The following is a 15,293-nucleotide window of genomic DNA, read 5'->3' as shown; positions in this document are numbered from 1 at the left end:
GGGGGGTAGGGCTGGGTTACAAAGTCTCAAGCGGGGTGCGCGGGCACCCTGGGGTGCTTCTGAGGGTGCGCTCGGGTGCAGAGCATGGCTCCCAAGGCGATCCCAGCCTTGAAAGCTTTAAACTTCAATGTTTCAAAAAACACTGGGGTGCTGACAGAAGCGACAGTTTTTGCAACATCTGGCCCTTGAAAGCGCTCTACAGCTGTGACTAAACAGAAGTGCACGGCTGCAAGGTGTTTTAAAGGGGCCTGAGCCTGCTAAAATCTGGACCCTCATTGCATGAGGGTTCAGATGAACAGGTTCCAGCACAGAGTAGCTTCAGTAGCGTCTGTCTGCACCACAGGAAAATCAGGTCCTGCTTTGAACCCGTCTGTGAGCTGGGGCAGTGTTAGGAGGGTGCTGTGCCTGGTCAAACCTCTGGGCATCCCAACCTGTGCCCTGCCCCCCCTAGGCAGGGTAAGTGGCTGCTTTGGGATGCAGCCAGGACTGTACTGCACCTGGCCACCCATCTGCTCCCATGCCTTCCCCCACCCCGCCATGAGCCTGGGACCCCTGAGCATTGCTCCTATGCTCACACCTGTGCACCCCCAACCAAGGCACCACCACATGAATTTTTGGTACAGCATAATCATGTTCTTTAGTAAACTCCATCAATCTTATTTAAATCTTTTTTTGGTGAGAGGGCAGGCAGAAGTTGCAATTCTGGGCATTGACATCTTTTTTGGTGTCCAGCCAATCTGTGCCTTCCTCCCCCTCTAGGGGAATCCTTGGGGAACTCCAGGCACTAACCCCTGGAAAGGTTGCTGGTCTGGGTACTCTACCAACCCCTGGTGGCATTTTGGCAGCACTGCAAGCCTTAAAGGTGACTTCTACTTAGAACAGTGGTGCCAACTTCCCACCCACCGGCCAGATCCAGCCTGCCCGTCAAGCTGTCATCTGGCCTACAGGGCTTCCCATACGTCTGGAAATGTGGAGCAATGGCAACGTTAATTCCCACTCCCCTTCTGCTATATTTCTGGAGTTGTGGGGTGGATACCATGCCCCTGCACACTAGGTTGTGCCAGTAGGTGGTCAGCCCAGCACATGGGATTAGGCTGGTGGATGGGCACATCTGGCATTTGGGGTTGGGACCAATCTGTAGTGTGGACTCATTATGGTGCACTGAGTTGCACCTGCACGTTGACCCCCTTTGCCAGCCCCACAACCTCTCACAGACCTACCTATGACACTCTTCCATCCCACAGTGCCAGGTACCACTGACTTAGGACCCCTTGCAATGTATGTGTGGACAGCTTCAACCAGGGACATGTGTGAAATCGCGACATTCTTGGAACAGTTCAAGTGTTATGTTTATCTACTGTGTTACCTCCCTTCACCCAGAAGCACCACACAGCCCTGGGGTGCACACAACGTTATTCTGGCTGCACTGGACAGGCCTGGGGCATCCACAGCACCAACCCAGATGCTCCGCAGCAATCCATGTGGTATCACTTCCATCTGAGATCAGACCACAGAAACCTGGTGCCTCGCATAGTATTATCCATTAGACCCCCCCCCCCCCCCCATGCAAAGAGCCCTGGGGGCACTCAAAGTGTTGGCCTCACATGCCGCATTGGATTCACTCATGGTTCCAAATCTGCCAAGGAGCCATATACAGGTTTCCCTCACTTTAGGCTGTACACACATTCCTGGAAAATGGTGCATAACTCGAATTCACATAAAGGGAACCCGCTTTACAATGCAACAAATAGGGATATGTTCCAAGACCATGACTGTACTGACCCCCCAGACCCATTTCTACCACTTATACAAGACAATTTTGGTACTCACCAACAGCAGACAGTACACACAAGCACAGCAGCATCATAATGGGGATGGCAACTACAGAAACGCGTCTCAGGCAACAAGTGAAGAGCATAGGTTCACACAGGAGACTTTATTTTGGTGTGTATCACTCTCACAATGCACCGCACAAGGCAGCTGACTGTGGGTTTCCACTACAGTGATTGCATAAGAGTCAATTTACCTCATATATAATGAATTTTGTGTATAAAAAGGGTCATCACATAAGAGCGAATTCACACATACAGAACCCGCATAAAGTGAGGGAAACCTGTATACGCACACAGGAACATGCTTAAGGATCCTTTTCTCACAGAGTAAAGCAAATCAAGAACCTAAGCCCTGGGTCCTGCCCCATGGCTTGGCAGTGCCATCTCAGCTTTTAGGGGCTCATATCCCACCTATGCTGGCTATCCAGACCTGACCCTTCCCTTACCCTCAAAGTCCCAGTGTGAACACTTCTCCTTCCTGCTCTCTAAGGCCTTGTCTACATGGCAAAGGTCTGCTGGTAAAGTTACATCAGCCACAGTTGGGAAGACATCACATAGCAAAGCTGATGTGCCTCTGTGGCATCTCTGAATGCAGATGCAGCTCTGCTAGCAGAAGAAGGTATCTACTATTTCTACTGTCGTCAGGGGGCTAGTGAAACTGGTGGCAGGCAATTTTCTGCTGCCAGCAGAGGTATGTCTATACCAGGGAGCTTTGCTCACATTGAAGTTAAGGCAGCTGTATCCTCCATGTGATCTAACCCTTGCCCCTGTTATAAAGTTCTGCTGGCAGAACTATGTTGGATGAAGATGTGAGGAGGTCACACCCCTTACCCTTTGTAACTTTCAGTTTATTGCATCATAACTCCCTACATAGTCAAATCCTAAAGGTGATAGCAGGATTTTTAAATGCCTAAGTATTATCTGGTCTTCAATGAAGTATTAAGTATTATCTGTTCTTTGTCACTCCCCACCTTCCCCCGCCCCCCTGCTCCTACTTGGTCCAGCCCCCCAGGGAGCCACGCAACTGGTCCTGCCCAGCATGTGGCATAGTGAGGGTCTAGGGAAGGGGGGGGGGGGCACTTACCTGCCCCCTTTTCCAGTGGGACAGGGGCCCCCAGCTGTCAAGAGTGGTGCAGTGCCAGCAGTGGGCACGCTGTGTATGCGCAGGTTTTAAAAGGGCCTGGCAATGGCAGAAGCCGCAGTGTAGGTCCAGTGCTGGAACAAGACACACAGGCAGAAGCCTGTTGCACCCCCGTTGAGCCCAGCACGCACCCAGTGGACCCCAACCCAGACCCCCAGCGCACCTGGGAGGTAGGTGGGGTCTGCAGTTGGGTGGGTGCTGGGCCTCTGTGGGAGGCAGGTGAATGGAGCCAAGGAGGGTCATGCCCTCACCTGGCTACTACTTGGCCCAGGCACCCAGGGAGCCACGCAACCAGAATGCGCAAACAAGTGCACTCTGGGCCTGGCATACGAGTTAGTATGGGAGTCAGCACAGGAGGGTGAGCAGGAAGGGCACAAGGCTCTTGGCAGTGAGCCTGAAGAGAGGGGGTGGCACAACAGTAGCCTGGACTGTTACCTGCATGATGGTGGTGACGTGCTGCCCCCTGAAGATCCCCACCCCGCTCCCCCGGCACCACTGAGGCCTCTATCCAGACAGAACCCATGGCTCCAGCTTCCACCCAGACAGAGCCCCTGGCTCTCAGCTGTGGGGGCTGCCTGGCATGTATGCAGGTACCTGGGATCAGAAGCAAGGGTGCCTCCCCTTGTGGGGTATGCTCCACATCAGAGTTTTGGGAGTGCCGGACAGGGGAGCTCCAGGCTGCGGTGCAGAGGCTGCGTGCCATCAGGGTTGGTGAAGAGGAGATTGATGCCTACCACCAGGCTCTTTGCCCAAAGAATGAGGAGGGAGAAGCAAGGAAGGCTAGTAGGACAAGGGTGCACAAGAGGAGTCCCCAGGAAGGCCAGCTAGGGGTCATTTGGACAAAGGTAATTTCCAGCCCCAAGGCACCCTGTGCCAGGGTCACCACCCTGCTGGAATGTCAAAACGGATATAAACCCTTCGCAGCACCAGTAGAGCCAACTGAGCTGCCAACTCCATCACTAGAGGAAGAAAGGCAACTTGTAACCACCCCAAAGAAGAAACGCAGGGTGATCATTGTGGGCATCTCCCTCTTGAAGAGGACAGAGGGAGCAATCTGCCACCCTGACACCTTGGCCTGTGAAGTCTGCTGCTTCCCAGGTTCCCATATCCGGGATGTAGCTGAGAGGATCCCGAAACTTGTCCAGCCCTCTAATCACTACCCCATGCTCCTCATCCATGTGGGCACAAATTACATGACTTGGAGAAATCTCAGCCGGGTTATGAGTGACTACAGGGGTTGGGGGGGACTCAAGGGGTTGGGGGTGCAGGTAGTTTTTTCCTCAATCCTCCCAGTTTTGGGTCATGGACACAGGAGGGTGAGATGAATTGATGAAGTCAATGGAAGTCTGTGGCACTGGTGCCATTGCGACGGCTTCCGCTTCTTTGACCATAGCCTGTACTATAGAGTTGGAGGCATCAGACTGTTGGGAAGGGACGGCCTCCACCTCACTCCAGTGGGGAAGAAGCTCTTCTCGACCAGAATGGCTGGCCTACTCGACAGGTCTTTAAACTAAGCTCACCAGGGGATGGGTGGGCAACCACCAGTGCAAGCCCACCAAGCAACAATTGCAGAATCAGTAAGTCATGCAGCACAAAGGACATAAGTGAATTCCCAATGGAATTCACTCATACCCCAGCCCAGGGACAGGACTCTTCTAGGAGTGCTGGGAAGCCTAGGACCTCCAATGGCAGGCTTACTTGCCTGTACACAAATTCCAGGAGCCTGGGAAACAAACAGGAGGAACTGGCCCTCCTCCTAAATAAAAATCAATATGATCTCATAGGAATAACGGAAACCTGGTGGGACTCCACCTATGACTGGACCACAAGCATAGGCTATATCTTGTACAGGAGGGATCGTGTTGCTCTCTATGTGAAGGAGCAGTACACTTCCCTACAAGTGGAGTTTGGCACCCACAAAGGCTGACTCGAGACCCTTTGGGTCAGATTACGGGGGGAATGTGGTGAAGGGGATACATTGGTAGGAGTCTACTACAGACCTCCTAACCAAAAAGAAGATCTTGACAATACATTGGCAAGGAACTGGCAGAGGCTGCTCGCTTTTGGTGCATGCTCTCTGGTAGTCATGGGTGACTTCAACTACCCTGACATCTCATGGGAGGAGCACTCTGTCAAATCTAATTGGTCACGTAGCTTTCTCACCTGCATTGAGAAACTCTACTTGTCTCAAGAAGTCTATGGGCCAACAAGAGGTAAGGCACTCCTGGATCTGGTAGTGGCCAAAGGGGATGATCTAGTGAGCGATCTGAGAATCGAAAGGAAGCTGGGAGACAGTGATCATAAGTTGATCACTTTCTCTATCCATTGCAAAGCTGGCAAATCAGTCAGCCAGCAATGCAGAAATCCTTGATTTTAGGAAAGCCAGCTTTCATAAACTCAGGAGGCTGATTGCCAAAGCCCTGAGAAACCAGGATCTAAAAGAGGGGAGTTCATGAGGAGTGGTTGCTCCTTAAGGATGCAATCCTTGAAGCACAAGGGAAGTCCATCCCAGCCCTTAGGAAAGGTAGCAAAAGGGCTGGGTGACCCCCATGGCTAAATAAAGGACTTATGGGCCTCCTGTATCTGAAAAGAGAAGCCTACAAGGGTTGGAAGTCAGGTAACATCACCAAGGAGGATTATTCAGCACTGGCCCACACCTGTAGGGAGCAAACTAGGAAAGCCAAGGCCAAAACTGAACTCAAATTGTCTATGGGAATCAAGAACAACAAAAAGTCCTTTTTCAGATACGTGGGTAATCGGAAGAAAAGCAAGGGCATCAGTGAACCCTTGCTAAACCAAATGGGGCAGGAGACAACCGACACCCAGGAAAAAACTAATCTCCTTAATGATTAGTTTGCATTGGTCTTCCACCAGCCCAAGAGGATTACCCTGCCAAACAAGAAGTAGCATTGTCAGGGTATGGGAGAACATTTGCCCATCATTGGCAAAGATCTCATGAGGGGACAGCTTGAGAGGCTGGACATCCACAAATCAGCTGGCCCAGATGGATTGCACCCCAGAGTGCTAAAAGAACTGGCTGACATCATAGCTCAGCCAATAGTGAGGATATTTGAGAACTCGTGGTGCTTGGGTGAGGTTCTTGGGGATTGGAAGAGGGCCAATGTGGTACCTATCTTCAAGAAAGGGAGGAAGGAAGATCCAGGGAATGACAGGCCAATCAGTTTGACCTCAATCCGTGGAAAGATATTGGAAAGAATCATCAAAGAAACCATCAACAACAAGCTAATGGAATGCAACATTCTGATAGATAGCCAACATGGCTTCATTGCAGGTAGGTCCTGCCTGACCAACCTCATTTCCTTCTATGACCAGGTGACACATCACCTGGATAAAGAAGAAGATGATATAATCTATTTGGACTTCAAAAAAGCCTTTGACTTGGTCTCCCATGAAGTCCTCATGGTTAAAATGGGGAATTGTGGCCTCAACAACCTTATGGTCTGATGGCTGGGGAACTGGCTTCGTGGTTGGACCCAGAGATTGATAGTCGATGGAATCATGTCAACATGGTGCTTGGTGACCAGTGGCATCCCCCAGGGCTCTGTACCTGAACTAGTATTCTTTAACATATTTATAAACAATTTGGATTCAGGTATCAGAAGTGGACTGGCTAAATTCACTGATGACACCAAGCTATGAGGAAATGTGGTCACACTGGAGGATAAGCTGGTGATTCAGGTCAACCTGGACAGGCTCACAAGGTGGGTGAATCAAAACCTGATGGCATTCAACACTGAGAAATGCAAGGTGCTCCACCTCGGGAAAAATAATCCACATCATACCTATAGGCTTGGCAATGCTACACTGAGACTTGGGGGTCATGATTGACCACAAGATGAACGTGAGTCACGAATGTGATGCGGCAGCCAGCAAAGCAAACAAAACCCTGGCTTGCATCTATTGATGTATCTCAAGCAAGACCAAGGATGTCATCCTTCCATTGTACTCAGCCTTGGTGAGACTGCAGCTGGAGTACTGCATCCAATTCTGGGCTCCGCACTTTAGGAAGGATGTGGAGAAGCTTGAGAGAGTCCAGAGAAGAGTCACGCCCGTGATCAGAGGACAAGACATCAGGTCTTATGAGGAGAGGCTGAGAGCCATGGGACTCTTCAACCTGGAAAAGCCTAGGCTCAGGGGGGACTTGGTGGCAGCCTATAAATATATAAAGGGTGCGCACCAGGAACTGGGAGAACGTCTGTTAACCAGGGCACCCCAAGGGAAGACAAGGTCTAACAGTCACAAACTCTGGAAAGACCGTTTTAGGTTGGACATAAGAAAAATCTTCTTTACCATCTGAGTCCCCAGAGTCTGGAATAGACTCCCCCAGAAGTGGTGCAAGCACCTACTCTGGACACCTTTAATACACACTTGGATGCCTATCTTGCTGGGATCATTTGATCCCAGCTGACTTCCTGCCCCTTGGGCAGGGGGCTGGACCTGATGATCTTGCGAGGTCCCTTCTAGCCCTAATGTCTATGAAATCTATGAACCTCTCTTGCTCCCTGTCCTACCTGACAGTGTACCCTATGGTCACTATCACCTCCTCCTAGCTGCTCAGGTTTCCTGAAAGGAGGCAGAGGAAGGATGGGACTGGGTAGTTACAAGATGATGATAATAATGAATGACCAAGGAGGGAGTGGGAGTTCAGTGTACTTAGAGATCTTAGGCTGTGATGTCTGTGCTACATAACTCAGTTGCTCAGGGGTGTGATGTGGTAGATGTAGGGTGAACTCTGACCAGCATATCCATACTGGCAGAAACCCCTAGTGTAGATGCAATATTATAGCAACCACATGGCACTGTAATGGGGACAGTTTGTTTCTTGTGTGGGAGATGATTTGACTGCATGGGTACAAAGTACAACTTTGTTGATATAGCTGTCTACACTGGGAGCACTTTGTATAGGACAGAATCATAGAAAAATAAGGCTGAAGGGATGTTGGGGGCTTCATCTAGTTTAACCCCCTGCTCGTGGCAGGACTACCCCGTCTAAACCATTTCACCCAAATATTTGTCTAATCTGCGCTTACAAATTTCTGAGGATAGAAGTTCTGCAGCCTCTAGATAATCTGTTCATATGTGTAACCATGCTCATAATGAGAAAGGTCTTCTATCAACCTAAATTTCCCTTCTTGTAATATAAGACCATTACTTCTTGTCCTGTCCCCTACAACTACAGATAATAATCCATCACTGTCTTTATAACCATGGGTGTCTAGTGCCTCTTAAGTCAGGGGGCCATGTGCCCCCCCTGACACTGGTCAGCAACTGGGTGGGGGAGCCCCCGGTGGCCGATCCAGCTGATCGGGGGAGTGGGGCGGGGAAATCTTCTGGCAGTTGATCCCGGTGACCAGGGGGCGGCCAATCTCACTCACCATAAAAGCGGCTGTGCCGCTTCCAGAACTTCCGTGGCCACTTCTGAAAGTGGTGCAGCCACTTTTTGCTGGCGGTCCCACTCCCAGGCCAGTGCTTGCAGGGGGAGCACTGGTGCTCCCGCCTGCCCCCTTGCCTGCCGACTAAACAGGGAGCACGGCCTGACAGGGGGTGCACTGGCGTTCTCAGGGGGTGCATGTACACCCCCATGCACCCCCTACGTGTCACCCCTGTTTATAACCCCACTTCAGGTATTTGAAGACTGTTGTCAAATCCTCCTTTAGATACCTCTTCTTCACACTAAATAATCCAACATCTTCCAGTTTTTTCTCATAAATCATGTTTCTTAAATCTCTAATAATTTTTGTTCCTCTGCTTGACTATTTCCAATTTGTCTACATCTTCCTTGAAATGTGGAGTCTAAAATAGGACACAGTATTTCAGATGAGGCCCGACTAATGCTGAATAGACTGGTAGAATCACTTCCCTTGACTTGCAGCTGTCACTCCTGTTAATGCAACCCAGTATGCCATTGGCTTCTTGCAGCAATAACATGCTGTTGGCCCACCTGGCTGGGAAAGAGAGGTCACACAGTCTGGCAAGGTCAGGCTCTGCGCTGATGAAGCAGGGGCTGCTGGCTGCCTGCTTCCCCCTGGGCTCAGGAGCAGTGCCTTGGGCAGCCTCACTCCCATCAGAGTAAATCCTTGGCTTCTGCAGATGACAGGAGTGAAGGAAAAATTAAAGGGGCAGAGGAGGCGGGTGCTATCACACTACCACACCCCCTAGATCTGCCCCTGCCTGCAAGTCATTTTCTGCAGTACTGGAGCCTAGTCACTTCCCCATTTGTATGTGCATTTGATCATTCCGCCTTATGTGTGAAACTGCACTTGTCCTTACTGAATTTAATTCAATTAATTTTCCTGGTTTTTTCCAGTTCTCATTTTCCCAGTTTATGAAGGTTGTTTCGAATCCTAATCCTATCCTTTAGAGTGTCTGCAATTCCACCCAGCTTGGGTTCATTTGCAAATTTGCTAACCATGCACTCAATCCTACCCTCCAAATTATTAACAAAGATATTGAACAGCAGGAGAATGTCTTAATCACTGAAGTGCTTCTAATGTAGACATGGCCTTATTTTAATAATGGTGCTCCCCTGCCCCCTTTTTTGGCAACATAAGCTAAATAAAGAAAAAAGCTACTGTTTTTCAAGAGTGTCCACAGGGAGAATTATATTTGCACAACTATGCTGGTATAGCTATACTGGTATAGAAATACTAGGTGATTTCCCCCTTCTGCTTATATCCTAACACCTTTACTTGTTACCCTGAAGAAACTAGTTAAGGTCATGCCCCTAACTAGGGTGGCAGCTAACTGCAGTATCCTACTCTAAGCTAGGGGTAACCTCAACTACCTGCAACATTTTTCTCCCAGTTAGGGTAGACTTTGACTTAGTTAAAATATCATATTTCCACCTAGGTTTGACCCCTACTAGCTGCAGTGTCATATTCCCAGCACAGTGCCTTGCCACCCCATATATTTTTACATCAAAATTACTATCTAGACATAAGTAAATACTCTGCTTTTGCAATGAAAGCCCTAATCTGCACACAGAGGTTGCACTAGTTTAAATCAAGAATTTATTTATATGCAAAGTTTTACTGGTTTAATTAAGGATGTAATTTTAAACAAATTCACATAAACTGGCAAAAGGCCATGGTCTTACTTTTAGCCTAGGTCCACAGAGATACTCCACTGCACAAAGATACCACACTTTGTGTATGCATGCTCATATGTTCATTAATATGGAAAGAGCCTCAATCGCTGCTTTTTGAGAAACCCCAATCCTGCTTTACTATTTGCAGTTTTGACCTGTGTGAGCTGGTGGAACTGAGCTTGTAGGACCTGCTGAGCAGGATCAAACCAAAGGTCTGACTCACCCCACCTTGAGTGACATGTGCTTAATACCTGTTAAAATCAGCCCCTGCCCCCCTGCCTGCCCTACACACCACTTTGAAACATCAATATTATGTTTTTCTACCACAGATTTTATCCTAGTTTAAAATGATTTTGTGGTTTATCTAAACACTCATTTGCACTGTTTGAGCTAAACCACTGCAAAATTCCAGTGTGGACACAATTTGCAGGTAAGAGAGGCTTATTTTAGTTTATCTTGAACCAGCTCCTAGTTAGCTTAAGCTAAACTGAAACAATCTTGGTTCAAAATAGTAAGTCATTTACCTGCAGGTGCTTTATTTTAACTATATCAATCTAGTACAGGCTATACAAGACCCCACCACATCCACATTTATGGTACAAGTGCTTTACCAGTACAGAAATATTAGTACTCTGTACCAGCAAAAGCTCTTAGAATGGATACAAGTAAATTAGCAAAGTGGTACTTAGTACTTATTTATGCCTTGGATAGAATTGTAGACCTCTGCCACACATTATATGATGCAATTAACTGTTTAATTGCACAATACATTTACACCAGGCACATGTGCAAAGTAATTATTACACCATAAAAATGTCTATCCAGCTATAAAAAGAGCCAACCAGTTATAGAGTTAGTGCTTGAAAATGTGTAACAACTCTATAGTTGGTTTCCATCCAGCCAGCTTTAATTTGAACATGTGGCAGGGCCCTTAGCATCATAGACAAGTAGGGCTTGAAGGGACTTCAGAAGGTTATTTTGTTCAATCCCTGCCCAAGGCAGGCTTATCATTGATTATACTGCCCAAGTCAAGTATTTGTATTACTTGCTGGTAAAGCACTTGCACCATCAATGTGCAAGCTCAAACAGAGCAACTTAGTGTGGGCAGGCTCTATGGATAACTAACAGATCAGGCTCCACATAAACACATTGGTGCAGGAGAAGCCTCCCCCTGCCCCATGCCCAGCCTCTCCTTTAGCCCAGCAGTTAGAGCACTCATCCAGGATGTGGGAGACTTGTGCCCAGTTCCACCCTGCACTGGAGAGCATCCAAGCCCACATCGCCTGTCTTCCAGATAGATGTCCTAAGCACTAGGCTAGGAAGCCATGCCAACTCTGTCTTCCTATTGCTCAGTGAGCCCTTAATTGTTCCATGCAAAGCACCACAAGTTTGGGGACAGGGAGGGGGAGAGCATGTTCTTTTTCCTCTCCAGGCTGGAATAGCGGGGTGGTAAAGAGCAATTTCTCAGGGGAGGTTTGAACCCTTGGCAGCCTAAGGAGGGCATAGAACCTGGGTCTTCCATACGTGGGTGTGTGCACTAACCACCAGGCAAGGGCTATCCAGCTGGTAGCCCATGGACCACATACAGCCCCTGAGGGGTTAACCCATGGGTGTTGGGCTCCCCATCTAGGTGCCACCCTCCCTGTTGCTCCTGCTGCTGTCACTGGGGTCTCATGGCACCCCCTCCATCCTCCAGCTTCCTCTGCCTGCCCCTGTCCCTGGGTTGGGGTAATGTGCTGTGGCCAGGCCCACAGGGCTCAGGGAACCTGCACCTGGGAGGATTTGGGGGTAGCCAGGGACCCTGTATGGCATGGTTTGCACTGGTACAACCCAGTGCAGTAGGGGGTAACCTGGCATTGGAGGATGGGGGTGCCCATGCAGCGTGGCATGCAGCTTGGGAGGTACATGGTCCACGTGCTGTGTGGCTTGGGGTTCTGCAGTCCCTGGCCACTCAGAAGTGAGACAGCAGGAGGATAAAAGGGGGACTAGATATTGCCTTATCAACTCCATCTCACTTCAAAAAGCAGGACTAAACCCTTCCCTTTCCTTTGTTGTTGCAACAAAGTGGGTAGGTCCCTAGCTCCAGGAGATGGCTTAGGACTCTCAGCCCCAAGTGTGCCCCCTGCAGCTAAATAAGGGGCCTAAGGAGAAGTTTTCAGATTTCAATCCACCCCTGTCCTCCGCCTTCCTTGTTGGCTACCACAGGCATCCAGCTCAGTGTATCTGTTGCAGGGAATCCAGCATGGAGGTGCCTAACAGTCCCATGCCTTGCAAAGGGAGGGCTGCAAATCCAGGCTGGGGCCAGGTGCCTAAGAAGTTGGACATTGCAGAATCAACCAGCATAGCAGCTCCTTCCCCACACCTCCAACTATCCATCCTCTCCTCCTGTGCCTTGCTTGTCCTTCAAGTGCTCAGAGCTTTCATTACAAAATGGCAAATAAAAAGAGGCTACTATCTGTCAGAATGCAAAGAAAAGAGTCTTGACTGTTGTGTAATGAATGCAGCCACTCCTGCAGGATTTAGCAGAGAGCCTCAGGGTAAGTGGCTGTGATGTGGGACTTACCAGGTCACTCTGGGGAGGTGGGGGGATGTCAGTGGTCTTCACTGTTTCCCTTGCTGCTCAAAGCAAAGGAGAAGGAGGAACATTTCTTCTGAGAACTAGGCCATACTCAGTATTTGCATTGATTCAAGCAAAGCCATTTCTCAAAGGATACAGGTACATCTTTGAAAAACCTTGGGTGACTGATGATCACTTTGGCAGGAAGTAGTGCTTAAAGATGCCAATGTTTATTGGAGCCAAGCCCAGCAAGTCAGCCATGTCTCACTAGGGCTGGCAGAGCCCAAGGGGTTAGGCACACACCTAGGCAGCTAGCTAATCTCTTTTTTTTTATTTTTGCAATGGAGCTTGTGGGTGTCAAGTGATTGAGATCATTTGGGGCATGATCATACCTAAGGCAAGGGGCTGAGGAACCACAGGTCTGCCCCTCTCCTGAAATACGGCAGAACTTGCGAATCTGCTGGATTTTTTGTTTGTTTGTTTGTTTGTACCTGGGAAATGTATCTTGGATCCCTTTATCCAAATGATCTCAAATGGGGCCACTAGCCCTGCTGTGCCCTTCTCTGAGACAGGAGAAATTCTATCTGAGTAAACAAAATCTGAGTAACCATATGGATTTCAAGGCTCTTAGAGGAGTTTCCCTTTAATTAGAGGAGTTTCCCTTCAGTCTCCCTTTAAAAGGGTGCTTCCCTGTAATCATAACAAAGTCCTGTCCCTCCTGTTTCACTGGCGGGTCCAGTGATGGGATGTTACTGCAGAATTACTCTGCTAGATAACAATTGTGGATGGTCAATTGGCCTCATTGGGTCCTTTGTAGTCATATTGCAGCCTGTCTTCTGAGTGCAGGTCATTGCTCTGGATGGTATCCACACCTTGATACCCACTGGGATGCAGGTTGGTCAAAGAAATGAGGAGGTTTATTACCTAGAAGCCAAGTTGTGGGAGTGTCTGGATTCATATTTTTCTAGCCAAAATACCCAGGAAGAGAAGGTGAACTGTGCCAGGATGCTCGGCTCAAGCATTCATAGAGGCCTCTGTGTGCTAGGAGTCATAGGATCCTTGGCATCTGACAAAACTTGGAGTGCAGTGGCAGGGGGAAACAGGACATCACAGCAACCTTCTGGAAGGTGTTTGTTGCATTGTGATATAGTTTCACTTGCTTACGCCAGCCTGAATTGGGTTATGCTTATTAAAGGTGACTCAACAGAAAGCAGATTATAGAGGCAAAATGAAAGCAAAGCCAGAGACATATGGGTTTTGGAGTTTTTTCAAAAAGTTAAGAAAAAGTTTTTTCAAAAAGCTTTTTTCAAAAAGTTAAGAACACAGAAACCTTAACTAAAGGACTTCTCCCCCAGCTGTATGTTGGGTATCAGAGTTAAATAAATATTAACTAAAACCAGCATACAGAACAAGCTGGATTCAAGTCACATGCCCCCCTTGCTTCCATGGTGTTTGTGACACATTCAAACTGGTCAGCTACCTGAATTCATTGACATCTGAGGACCATTTTTAAATGAATCCCTGGGTGCTTTGATCATAAAGAGCACAGAACTAAGATAGAGGGATTCATGTTGCTACTGATTGCAGTTTTGCCCCTTGGCCACACTGGATTGTTCTATTTACAGTACCTTGTGGGAATTCATGCCACTGCTCAAAATCCAGCACCTAGAAGAAATGACTTCTGGGAGATTTTGCTTTGCTGGGTGGCAGGTCTTGGAAATATGTTTGAATAGTTTGCTCTTTTCTACCAACCACTACTACCACCCTTGTTCATAACCAGTCTTTGAATTTGTAGGAGAACAGGTAGGAGAAGCGTGAATACATAGTGCCATTCTTTGGGAACTCAGGAGGGCTGGGTACTGTTTCTTGGTTTGCCACAGGCCTGCTGAGTGACTGGGCAAGCCACAGAGCCCTTATGTTCCTTGATTTCCAAACCTGTAAAGTTGGGTTAATTATGCAGACCATCTAGCCTGTGGCAGGGGCTCAGGCTAGATGATCTGTTCAGGTCGCTTCTGACCCTAGCTACTATGAACTATGAAACTATGAAACTATGCAGTCCCTTAGTTAATTATGCAAACCTTCTTGGTAAAGAGCACTTTTGAGACAGTATCATTCATCATCATCAACAACGACAACCATCACCATGACAAAACAACAACAACCACAACCACGGCCACTATCACAATAATAATAATAATAATAATCTTAGTGTAGATTGCTTAAGCAAGAGATTGCCAACTACACCCTGCTCTACTGACATATTACACAACAACATCATTTTGCAGCCCTTATAACATTTATTTTTTTTGCACACGTCAGGCTGACTGGTAATTGGTGAAGCTTTAAGCTGACTGGTAACTACCTCCAAGCAGCAGAGAAACACTCTGATATCTGAGTAACACACACTCCAGGCAGGTTCCACCCTTGGTAGTGGAACTTACCATCTTGAAGAAGCAGCATGTGGTTCAGCTCCCAAACCTGATAGACCCTGTGATGACCGTGACAGATCTTGAGGGGACTGCCTAAGGGCTTGGAGCCATTCCAGCCCCATGCAAACTGCTGTTCCCAAGACACACCTCTGCAAGAAATCCTCCACCTTGGAGGTTTGCATGCAGGGTGTCCCCAATCAATTTCCTCTCTATACACAAATTCCTG

The sequence above is a fragment of the Alligator sinensis genome, unplaced genomic scaffold (genome assembly GCF_000455745.1).
Source record: "Alligator sinensis unplaced genomic scaffold, ASM45574v1 scaffold1002_1, whole genome shotgun sequence".
Lineage (NCBI taxonomy): Eukaryota > Metazoa > Chordata > Crocodylia > Alligatoridae > Alligator > Alligator sinensis.
This window is presented reverse-complemented; position numbering follows the sequence as displayed.